Source organism: Bactrocera neohumeralis, chromosome 6 (genome assembly GCF_024586455.1).
Source record: "Bactrocera neohumeralis isolate Rockhampton chromosome 6, APGP_CSIRO_Bneo_wtdbg2-racon-allhic-juicebox.fasta_v2, whole genome shotgun sequence".
NCBI lineage: Eukaryota > Metazoa > Arthropoda > Insecta > Diptera > Tephritidae > Bactrocera > Bactrocera neohumeralis.
Window position 1 is genome coordinate 22,233,666 of NC_065923.1, and position 12,290 is coordinate 22,245,955.

Consider the following 12,290-nt stretch of genomic DNA (forward strand, 5'->3'; position numbering starts at 1 on the left):
TTATTTGATAGAAATAATCGATCTAGGAACTAGTTCATAAGTTTTTGAGGTATCGATCCGTAACTCTGCGCACATTTTTTCTACGAAACAGCAGCTGCTTTTTTGTCGGAACTGTCGATATCGGACCATAGTGGTTTGTTATGAATACTGACTGTTCAAAATAAAATAAGAAATGAACCTGTGAGGGGTATTATAAGTTAACTTACTAGTTCTTATATATATTTTTATACTAAAGGGTGATCCATATCGACTATTTCTTGCAAATGTTGGCGGCGTCTAGGTTTCAAATGGTCCATCTGTTGAGTCCAATTTTCGATGACTCATTCGAATATTTGGACTGATAATTGACGAATGACACGCATGACGTTTTGCTCCAAGGCCTGAATCAAAGCCTAATTGTCCGCATAGACTTTAGACTTTACATATCTCCACATGAAGAACTTCATCCATCTGTGTAATATCACATGATCTTGGTGACCAATCGACCGACGCAAAACGTGAAATTAGCTGCTCACCGTAATCACGAACTTTAATTTCAGGTAACGGTCGGTTACGTTCTCACAGGCATCATTTTAGAAGTTATATGGAATGGTGACTCCACCAGCCTACAAACCACACCAAATCGTTGTTTTTCTGGATGAAATTGCAGCTCTTGAATCTCTTCGGGTTGCTCTTCATCCCAAATGCGGCAATTTTGCTTGTTTACATACCCATTGAGCTAGAAATTGACCTCATCGCTGAACAAAATTTGCCTCGAAAACGTCACTGTTGAAAAATGTACTCGTTGAATCACCCGTTACATACTCCCTTTAATATGCTATTTAAATACATAGCTAATATTACAAAAAAAACTAAAAAAAAACTATTTACATTTATTTACAGATGCTTCCAACCGCCAAACTGAATCCAAAAACTGCATGATCTTCTAAAGAAACAGGTTTGTTATTATTAAAATTTATGACTATGTACACCTATCGGAGTTATGAACCGATTTTAGAGTATTCGGTGAGAAAAACAAAGCATTTTAATTCTGCTGGAGTTTTCGTCACGAAGACCGAAGTCTAGGGGCGCCTTGACATCTAATGTTAATACTAAGTCTCTGGAATTGCGAAGATTCTAGAAATTTAAGTCGAGTTCTACATAAGGCTGGCAAGAGTCATAAAAGGTATTCCAGCGTCTCTCTCAGTAAGCAAGAGAGCACTTTCTGCAAGTATCGTTTTTGCTAATGTCCATCTGGCTCGCATCTGTTGCCAGTAATTTGAGTAATGCCTGTTCCTCTTCGGCGCTTTCGCACATTATCTTGGAGATCTTGCGCGTCTTTAAGGCATTCTATCTCGTTCGGATCCGTCCGTCAGTTCGGTAATTTCATTGTATATCATTTTTAGTGACTTTCGTATTTCCCGTACCGGTGGGTACCCAGTCGGATTTTTTTTTTTAATTTATAGCAGCTATTTCGCTTCCCAAAATTCGTTTGTGGCCTCGAACCCAGTATATATGTATGCAGTCGCTTTCTGGGAGCCACCATATCTACTGCCGTTATGTTTCCTAAGATATTCTTTGACGTAATGCGATATGATACTTGTATTATTGCCTTAATTGACGTCGACAAATCTTCTTTGTGTTGTTTAAAGCCTTGTTAGAGCTGCTTTTCGCAAAGACATCCAGCTGGAAGATACTTCAGTATTCCGGCAGCTTGATGGGTCATCTGAGATCCAGTTCCCTGCCATAGATTCCGGCTTCCACTCAATTAGCATCTTTTTATCCGTCTGTATAGATGTTGTAAGCGCTGTACCATCCACCGTCCCTCTCAAATAAAGAAAAATCATAGAAAATTAATAAAACTTTGTATATTTTTGTATGATTCGCAAAGAACAACCGCCAACCGGCCCCAAACACACCTATGTCTGAATAATGACGTCAATATTTCTACATGTTACATGTATTAACGACCAATATCCGTCAATAATCCTTTGTCTCAGTAGACACTGCCAATTTACTCACGCTCTCCGACTCCCGGCCGCTAAACTCTTTTTGTTTTTACCTTGTTATACCGTAACAAAACAGCGAGGTCCTTTTGCTCACCTGCAACATGCAACGAGCAACGTAGAATGCCGCACTGCCACACAACAACAATAACCACAACAATAGCGATGCAATACAACAGCAACTGTGAGAACAGCTCAGTCATGGCAACAATTGATCTCACCAATTCTGAGCAACTTGCCGAGTGCAGTGTGGTGTAATTTGTTGCAAGTTGTTGTTTTGTTGCTTTGATGGTGGCGTTGGTTGGTGGTTGTGGCGAAAATTCACGTATGCAACTTAGGCGCGTAGGCCATTTCAGTACGAAAATCTCATGCGAAGGCAACAAACGCATGTTGCAAGGCATGTTGCAAGTAACAAAAGTAAAAGTAGTGCATTTTTTTATTGGAATTTTAGTTGTTTTCGACAAAACTAAGCGCTGCAACACTAAAATGTGGCTTGCAACATTTACTTACACCTTGCAACAGGCGCCTTTGCTGCTTGCCACAACAGCGGCGCACTCTTCGGCGACGCTAAATGCTGTGAGCTGTTATTTTAGTGAAGTGTTTAAGGCTTTGTGGCCAAATAACTGCAGTACTTGTATAACGGCAACTACAAGGCAACAAAGCCTTCCATACGGTGGCATGCAGCGCAACACGTCAGCTCGTTTCTATTTTGCCAACATTTTGCACATTTTTTTTTGCTCGTTTCGTTGGAAAATATTTGCAGACAATGCTCGAGCGGCTTTTGACTTTGGAGTGCTTTGAAAATAGACTCACACAAAGTGTTCGATATGGTTCGTAACTCGGCGAACTCAAATACTCCGCACGCAACGCTGAAACACCGACACGCACACACTCACACACACACATGCACATGCAAATGTGCAAATGCAAAAATGCATAGTTACATATTTCTCGTCAAAGTTGTTATGCGCTCGTGTATGCTGCCAAGTGCACACCGACACACACACACACGCATACATACACATATACATGGGCATGCAGGTGCTTAGCGCTGCCAAGTGAAGCGAGTGGAGCGAAGTGGAGTATAAGACAAAGTGGTCGGTCGCCAGGCGCGTTAGTTAATGTCGCATTCGCAATTGGGCTTTCGCATCGAACGGCGGCGTCGGCGGCTAACCAGCCACAGCCACATTGCCACTACTGCAACATTTTGCATTTTGCCGATTCGCTTTCGTATTTGCCAAACGACAAGTCGCAAGTTTACTTTGGCCATTTGCCGTGTCACGCTGCCACTCGTACAGTTACTTTAGTAAAGTCACAAGTGCATGTAACGGCGATGTTGCAAGTGCCACATATACTAGTTTGGCGTAAAATTCAACATTTTTAGTGAAAAAATGGAAAAATTAAAAAAAATAAAGGCGAAACTAACTGTCAGCCTACAACTATAAACGTCAAATAACTTATTGTGTTCTACAAAAACAAAAAACAACAATAAAAACCACCACAAAAAATTCAAAAAAAAAATTGCAATTTCCATCAGTGCAACATTGGCAATAATTTCACATGCAAATTGTAATAAAAAATTAAAAAGGAAAATTAACTTGCCATGTGCTGCCACCTAATAAAAACATAAAAACGTTTGCGGTGACGAATTGTTTAATTTCGCTTTGCCGCGGCGACGGTGTCTTTGCTTGCTTGCGCCGCATTTAAGTGCTGCAACAAATAATAAATGCCGGCGGCACTTCAAAGCCAAGCGATGATCAAACGCTTGCAGCAATTACAACAAAAAACAAAAGCAAAAATGAAAAAGTTAATTAAACTTTGTGCACAAAAAAAACAAAAAACTTCAAACACAAGTGTCAAAGGAAATTCAATAAAAATTGCATTTTAATGAGGTGAGTGCTGACTTGGCTTCGATTATATTTGCTGTGACAAAAGAAACTTGCATAAATTCTATATTCTCAGTGTTGAAAATTTATTTGGGCGTCATGGAAAGTGTTTTTAGTTTGCGATTTCGTTAGATTGATTTGATAGTTGCTTTCAAAGTTTAGTTTTGCTGAAGTGAAGATATAAGAAATGACGTCGTCCATCGAGTCGTAAAAATATCCACTCTAAATGAAGCTATATGTAGAAGAATTTAGTAATCATTCTTTACTGACCGCTTACGCAGTTATAGGAGAAGCAATAACAGTAGCCATTACCGCTCTTAATTGAAGAATCATTATAGAGGACTTGCGCTCCAACTGCTGGGTAATAGTCAACAAAATGGAAGACTGAAAACATATAAACCATTAGAACTCCGCTTTCGATGCAATTGATTTTTTAATTCAATTTCAATTTTTTTTTTAATATTTTTCATTTTTATCATTGTTCTTCAAGTGCAAGTTCAAGCAAGTTTAGTTTTTTTTTATTTTAATTATGAGACATATTCTAAATTAACCTGGATATTATATTAAAAAGATGTGCTAATGTTTTTTTGGGGGAAAAAAATAAAAAGCATGTAACTTACTGGCTTTATTTTATAGCAAATAGCATTTTTTATGCTTTTTCCTTTAAACTATAGTAAATATTCGAAACCATGCTTGTTTGAAACAAATAATTGAATTCGAAACCAATAATTCTTACAATATTTGTTATGATTTTTCATTGAAAATAATAAAATAAATAGATGAGAATTGCATCGCGGCTTGGGGTCTATTGTGCCCTCTTGAATGGCTTGATGTACACCCAAATTTCGCAAATAAAAGACTTCTGAAAACACATTTCTTAAGTGACATGCTACATATGTAAGTATGTACAAAGTACATCAGGATATACTTCAAGGTTTATAAACAATTTCCGAAGTTTATTCATGATGCTTACCACAAAGTTCATAGAAATAGAAAATTCTGAATTTTCTCAACTCATTCAAACATCTGAAACATATTGGATAATGATTTGTTTCAAAAACAAAGTATATTAAGTTTGAAAATCTGCACAGACCAAATAAAGATAACGCATACAAACTATGGCAATTTTTGAGCATAGAGAATAAATTTGCGGAGCCTTAGGATATATGTAGCTCCATGCCAGCCTTTACAGGCTTTTCGGCTTTTACGTCATATTCAGCTCAAAACATGAAAAAAGTTTAACTAGGTCACTTCATAGGTGTATTTTTTATAGCATAAAAGTGTATAAAAAAATATATCTTGATTTTAAAAGGACAATTTGTATGGCAGCTTTATTATATAGTAGTCCGAACTGAAAAATTTCTTCCTAGATTTTAACGATATTTTGTATAACAATCTGTGCCGAGTTTCGTGAAGATATTTTGTAAAATAAAGAAGGACTTCATTAAGATCGATTAGTCTGTATGGCAGCTATATAATATAGTAATCCGATATTAGCATTTTCTTCGTAGATGGTAGCACTATCTTAGCTAATAATACGTGTCGAATTTCGTGAAGATAACTTGACAAAACAAAAGTTTTACTTACAAGCACTTGAATTTAGTCGGTCACTTTATATGACAGCTATATGATATATGTAATAGTTCGATCTAAACAATTTCTTTGGAGGTTGTGGCAATGCCTAGGACAATAATCTGTGAAAATTTTCGGGAAGAAATTTTGTGAAATAAAAAAGTTTTCCATACAAGAACTTGATTTTGAAGGGTCATTTATATGGCAACTATATGATATAGTTGTCCAATCTAAGAGATTTTTTCGAAGATTGTAGCACCGCCTTAAACAATATCTTGTTCCAATTTTCTTAGAAATATATTGTCAAATAAAAAAGTTTTCCTTAGAAGGACTTAAATTTAATCGATCAGTTTGTATGGCAGCTATATGCAATAGTCGTCCGGTATCAGCAGAACAGACAAATAAGCAACTACTTATGAAGAAAATAACATTTGCAGAATTTCAAATTGATATCTCAAAATTTCTAGTATATACTATCTAGTATACTATATATAATAATACCTTTAGCTAGTATATAGCAATATAATAATAAACGAAATTGTAATCCTTAAGTTTAACCCATTATTCGGAATACTTTTTTCAATTGCCCAATTTCCAAAGGATCATTTTGACATCAAAAGTAAAAGTGTTATAGAAAAATAAGCAATTGTGTGTTAATAAAGATTGACGGATATTATTCTATTGGGTTAAGCTGCTTCAAGTAAAGTGAATCTTTGAAAATCAATTCAGAAATTCGCTTTTTAAAGTGAATAAAAAAACTTGATGAAACGAATTCGACCAAAAATTTTGAGAATTTAATTTTAAATCAGTCCCCAAAGCATCTAAATGCAAAGTGCGCCTTAGCGAGTTCTTCATGAGTTGATCACTTTGAGAATCCCTAAAATCCATAAACAGTGAAAACTCTGTGAAATTGCAGCTAATTTTCGAAGATAATGTGAGTGGTTTACAGCTTAAACCACCACCACTTAGTAAATTAACAGAAATGGCTGTACGTGATGGAAATTTTTTGAACTCAAATTCGATATCAGGATACCTCAAATACTTCACAGATCTTTTAGCACATATGTGGCAAATTTTTCTTCAGCTTTGTTGAGTCGTGTATTTAGCTGTGAACATATTGAGCAAGAAGAAGTCAAATTTGTCACAAAGTCATTATGTTTCACAGATTAGTAATTCGTATGACAAAAGATTCGTCTAATTGCTGTCATCTTATTCCAACAAAAGATTTGTCTAGTTGCTGTCATCTAATCCCAACTTGGAAATTGAAGAAATATGCACACCTCTTGCTTTATAGCATTGTGCTCTAAACTATTTCAGAATTAATCTCTGCAAATTATTTTGGGAGAAAAAAAAAAACAAAACCTAGCTTTAAGGCAAAAAGGTTGAATATTACATTGACTTGTCTAAATGGAAAATAATTTTAACTTGACCTATCTTTTTTTACGCTAAATTTACATTCTAGGAGATATTTTCTACTCAATTGAACATTCTTTTTGTATGTGTTTGTATGTGTCAACCCTTCAAAAATTGATTAGTGTTTAAAGCGAGTCTTTACGATAAGTCGAATGTTAAGACTTCCTCGTTTTTTTCGAAATAAACTCTTGCTGAAACACAAAATATTGAAATCGTATTACTTACTACTGAAGTAGCTCATAAGAAAAGATAATAAATACATGAAGTTATGAAAATATCAAAATCGCACATAATTCCGACGATATTAATAGATATTATTTTATCAGTTAAAAAATATCTCGGTTTTAATTGAAGAAATGCAAATTCTAAAAGCACTCATGTTTTACAAGCTCATATGGCCCACTACTAATTATTTCGAATATGTTTATATACAAGTTTTTTTGCAATTTTTATTTTCGAAATTTACAAGATTTAAATTTACATAATTTATTGTACTTTAATAATTGAAGATTCATTTTGAACAATTTTGGATTCCTTTGAACTCGTAGGCGAGCTCAGGAACACCTCCAAAAAAGGCGTCTGGCCGCATGAATATAAATTCAGAAAGCACCTATGCTATAGAAGCTCATATGGCCCATTAATAATTTTGAATATATCTACATATCGAGTGATAATTCAGATTTCTACAAATGGTATATTTAGAAGTAGTTTAAGAAATTTAAATCCGGATCAAATTAGCTTTAAGAAAAAGAAAAATATTTGAGCTTCATTGTTAATAGATATTCAAAGTTCATATTGAAGATTCAAGAAAAATCACTCGAATTCGGTTGGTTGTCATAAGAATTGTCGAAGGCAATGGAATAAAATACTTAGTGCCAACAATTTCAATTCCAATTTGTTATGCCGACTTTCGGCTTTCGACTTTTTTTATACAAAAATAAATCAGATATGACTGCTGACATAGCTTAAAAACTTAAAATATTATTAAGTTTTCGGATAGCATAGTTTTACAGTTAATTTTATAGTAAATTTTCAGTTAAATTTTCAGTATTCAAATGCTCAACTGTTAGGCTACGATAATAAGTAATTTTTTCCCCAAGTCATTAATATGGAAAATAAAAAGTTAAAAGCAGGCAATTTTTAAAATAATATTAAAAGCCAAAACTTTCTTTTTCAGCCTTTATTAGCATACCATATTATATACCACAAATATACACACTTAAACGGTTATATCCAGTTGCAAGCAAAAAACATGGTTTTTGTATTTTTTTTTTTTTTTTTGAAAATTTACAAAATTTTAATTTAAAGAATTTAATGTTTTTATTCATCGGAGATAAATTTTGAAAAATTTTGGATTCCCTTGAAACCGTAGCCGATCTTCAGAGAACTTCCAAAAACAAAGCTGTCGGGCGGTGAGGAAGAATTTTTTTACTCAAAAATAACTCAGATCTGAAAATAAAATATAATAAAAATAGTTTTTCTAAACTATCGTCCGTGATTTTTTAAGAAAGCTTGATAACTTTTTTAAAAAAAAATCGCATAAAATTTGCAAAACCTATCGGTTCTTTATTTAAAGTTAAAGATTGGTTCAAATGACATTAGGGAGGGACATATTTTGAAGATAATTTCATTTAAATGTTGACCGCGGCTACAGAGTCGTTTTCTTCAGGCATTTCCATTCAAAAATGGAAGAAAGTCCAATCAAGAAATTTTCTAAAAGTGCGTTAAGTAACAAAAAACGTCAGAAACACTAAATTTCAGAAGGAAAGGCTTTTTTTAAAAAAAAATCTCCCGATAGTAAGGATAATAATCGAAAACCTAGTCGGTAAAATTTCAAATGATGACATGTACGAAATATGGCTGAAATTTCCAAAACAAACAAAAATATGCCTTCTTTGTTTACGAGTATAAACATTAGGAACCAATGATGATAACGGAATAAAAACACAAATACGGTATTTGAAAGTAAATGACGGATAATGAAATCTCGATTATTTTTCGAGATTAAACCTAACATATAACTATATATCTACAAAGGTCTGTGGAAGTTTTCCAGTCGATCGGTACAGCCGTTTTGGCGAAATTTTCTTCATCGTGTTTTATGTTTTTAGAACCGGTTACATTAAATTTTAAAATTCTTACCAATACGTTCATATCTCCGAAACTATTTAACGTATCAACATCAAATTTTCGAAGAATATTCTTAAATCTACCATATAAAGGGTGATCCATTTCGAGGTTCTCTACTTTTTAAATAAAAAACAGGGTAACTTCAATTTTAATAAGGAATGTTTAGTATCATTCAAAAGAACTTTCTTTGATATTTATTTTTTGAAGATTATCTCTTTCAAATGTTGACCACGGCTGCTTCTCAAATGGTACATCCGTTGAGTCCAATTTTCGATGACTCGTTAGAGCAATCGAGTTGAGATTGTCCGCATTGGCTTTGAACTTTATATATCCCCGTAGGTAAAATTCTAAAGATTTTGGTGGCCAATCGACCGGCCCACAACGTGAAATTATCTGCTCAACGAAGTGTTCTCTGAATAAATCTATTGATGCGATGTGTTTGAAGTGAAACCATCTTGTTGAAACCAAATGTCGTCGAGATCACGCGCTTCAATTTCAGGCATCAAATAGTTAGTTATCATTGAGCGATAACGTTCGCCATTGACGTTTACGTTCTCACCGCCATTATTTTTCGAGAAATATGGTCCGATCATTCCACCGGCCCACAAACCACACCAAAATTTTGTTGAATTTTCTGGATGAAATGACAGCATTTGAGTCTCTTCAGGTTTACATACCCATTGAGCCATAAATGGGTCTCATCACTGAACAAAATTTAGCTCAGTAACGTCGGATTTTTTTGGAACTTTTCAAGAGCCCACAAAGCAACGCGGTGTCGCTTGGGAAGGTCTAGCGACTTCAGTTCTTGTACAAGCTGTATTTTGACCCCTTTAATTTTAAGATCTAGACGTAAAATGCGACTAGTAGTTTCATACGTTAGTCCGATGAGATTAGTTTTTAAAAATGCACTGGAACCCCTGATCTATTGTGTCCTCTCATGTTATTGCAACACTTCGTTGAAGCTTTGGTATCAAAGAGGCTTAGTAAGGCTCCTAAGTTAATAGATGTAATACAATATGTTCTCTCACTTGAAATTGAAGCATTTATATTCAAGATTTGTTTATTTACGAAAGAAGTCTTCCAGCAGTTCATTAAAAAAGAACATGGAATATATTTAGTTGGCTGCAAACACGCGATGTTTCTTTGTTTCTTATTTCTTGAAAGAATTCTTTTTTCCTTAACATCTGCATGAAAAGCTCAAAGCAGGCAATAACAACTGCTTATGTACATATGTATATAAGAAATAATATGACTATAATGCCTTTACAATGTATGCTTTGCATTAAATAAACTAAAACAGATTTTCGACATCCGTGAGACACCTCAAAGCCAAAGTGCTTACGTGTCTACATTTGTAGCCTGATATTTATAATACATATTTACATATATACATATGTTGTTGTGTGCTAATAAATGCAAGACTTTTAAATTGGTTTACAGAAATGCATCGTGCCACAAACTGAAAGCAACAACAACAACAACAAGAGCCACAACAACAACTAATCGTGCAAATTGCACGTCGATTGGCATTAATCTCGTGCCGCCTCTTTGCGATTCTTACAACTTCACACACAAACAGGCATATTTATTTAGTGTTATGTGTGTGTGTGTGTGTGTAGTCATGTATGTAATCGCATATGCATGCGTTTCTTCAAATATTCCCCACTCTATGACTCACTTTCGGCTCCACTTTAATTTCAAACTCTGGATAAGCCTTGCTTCTATTTATATGTGAGCGTTCACAACCACACATATGCATATACATATGTATGTACATATGTGCAGTCACCTAAAACTTTATTTTGGTTCGTGCGACAAATAACTGGTGTTCGTTTGCTTTTACAGTTTTTGTTGTTGTTACTGCTGTTTGACGCAATTCGCCAAGCAAATGCCAGTAACTAACAACAACAAAATAAAAAAAAATTTAATAAAAATAAAAATCCAACTTTGGCCGCCACAACTCCCTTTATGGACTAAATGGACCCCAAAACACACATAAACATACATATATGCATAATATATATACACACACATATGCATAAGTATATATGTTTTATATACATATGTATATATGTATGTATGTACTTTCGTAGGGGCTCGACCCAAGCTGAGTCAGTCAGTCAGCCAGGCTGCCAGCTTGCTTGCTAAAAGACTGGCTCAGGAAGTTGCAGCGCCGCAGGAATGACACAAAGCGCACATATACACACATGCATACTTGCAAACACACATATAAACAAACATACATACATGCTGGCAAAAAACGGATAAGCCGGAAAGCAGCACAGATCCCAAATTAATGCAATAATTGAAGCCAATTTAATGTAATTTTGTTCAATTTTGTTGTTCTCGCTATTGTTGTTGTTGCTGTTGTTTTCCTTATATTTGACTTTTTATTTGCTTGGCTGCTTTCCGTTTTTTGCTTAGTTGTCGCAATTGTCGTTGTTGTGCGCTTTGGTGTAACACTCATTGCTGTTGTTGTTGTTGTTGTTATTGTTGTATATTTACTGCCGTTGTTCCTGTTTGCATTGCGCGTTGTGCGTTAAGTGTTTGCTGTGGTTGTTGTTGGTGTGTGTGTTACCTTAGTTAACTTTACCTTTACCTTTTGCTCGACTTGACTCGACTCGATTGCATTTCATTTGTTGGTTTAGTGTTGTTTCTCTGGTAGTTAAGTATTTGTTGTTTGAACTATTATCGCATTTGTTGGCACTCGGCACGCTGGTCTTTGGTCTCCGATCCGATGGTCCTCGCTCTGCCGTGTCTCATGAGGCTTTTGCTTAAACATTTGTTATTTGCTTACTTCACCTACCTAAATTTGTTTATTTGCGGCCCCACATATACATACATACATATACATGTTGAGTTATACATACATATATATAGTTGTATATGTGCGTTTGTGCGGTGTGTGCGTCACTAAGGTGTGCACGAAGTGAATTTCGCAGTCACATTTTATCGCATATTTTCGCATTTTTCTGAACTTTGCACGAAGAGCTTATAAAATTGGCGAAAAGAACGTGCTTTTATTGCTTTCTGATTAGGGAGTGCACTCACGTGATGGTTGGAACGGAAAATTTTGTTATATTTCTTAATATTTTTAAGCTCTGATTTTTCTTATGGAAATTTTTACAGAAATTATTTCAAAGCAACCGCTTAAACTGGCTTTTATATTATAATTTCTAACTGCTTATGAAATATTTATATTATAACGGGTGCTCCAAGTAGATGTACTGTTATCAATAGCCTTTGTTTTGGCTGATTACGCATGCGTCTTAAATTGAAGGCTCTTGAAAAGTTCCAAGCAGAT

At 34.8% G+C, this 12,290-nt stretch overlaps 1 long non-coding RNA gene across 2 annotated transcripts in view; it reads left to right on the plus strand.

Annotated features, from left to right (window-relative positions):
* Nucleotides 1–12,290, plus strand: part of LOC126761698 (uncharacterized) — a 166,723-nt gene that overhangs the window by 29,233 nt on the left and 125,200 nt on the right. For both annotated transcript variants that reach the window (XR_007667389.1, XR_007667390.1), the window contains exon 2: nucleotides 883–937. This is a non-coding gene — a long non-coding RNA (uncharacterized LOC126761698). The remainder of the gene's footprint in view (nucleotides 1–882; nucleotides 938–12,290) is intronic.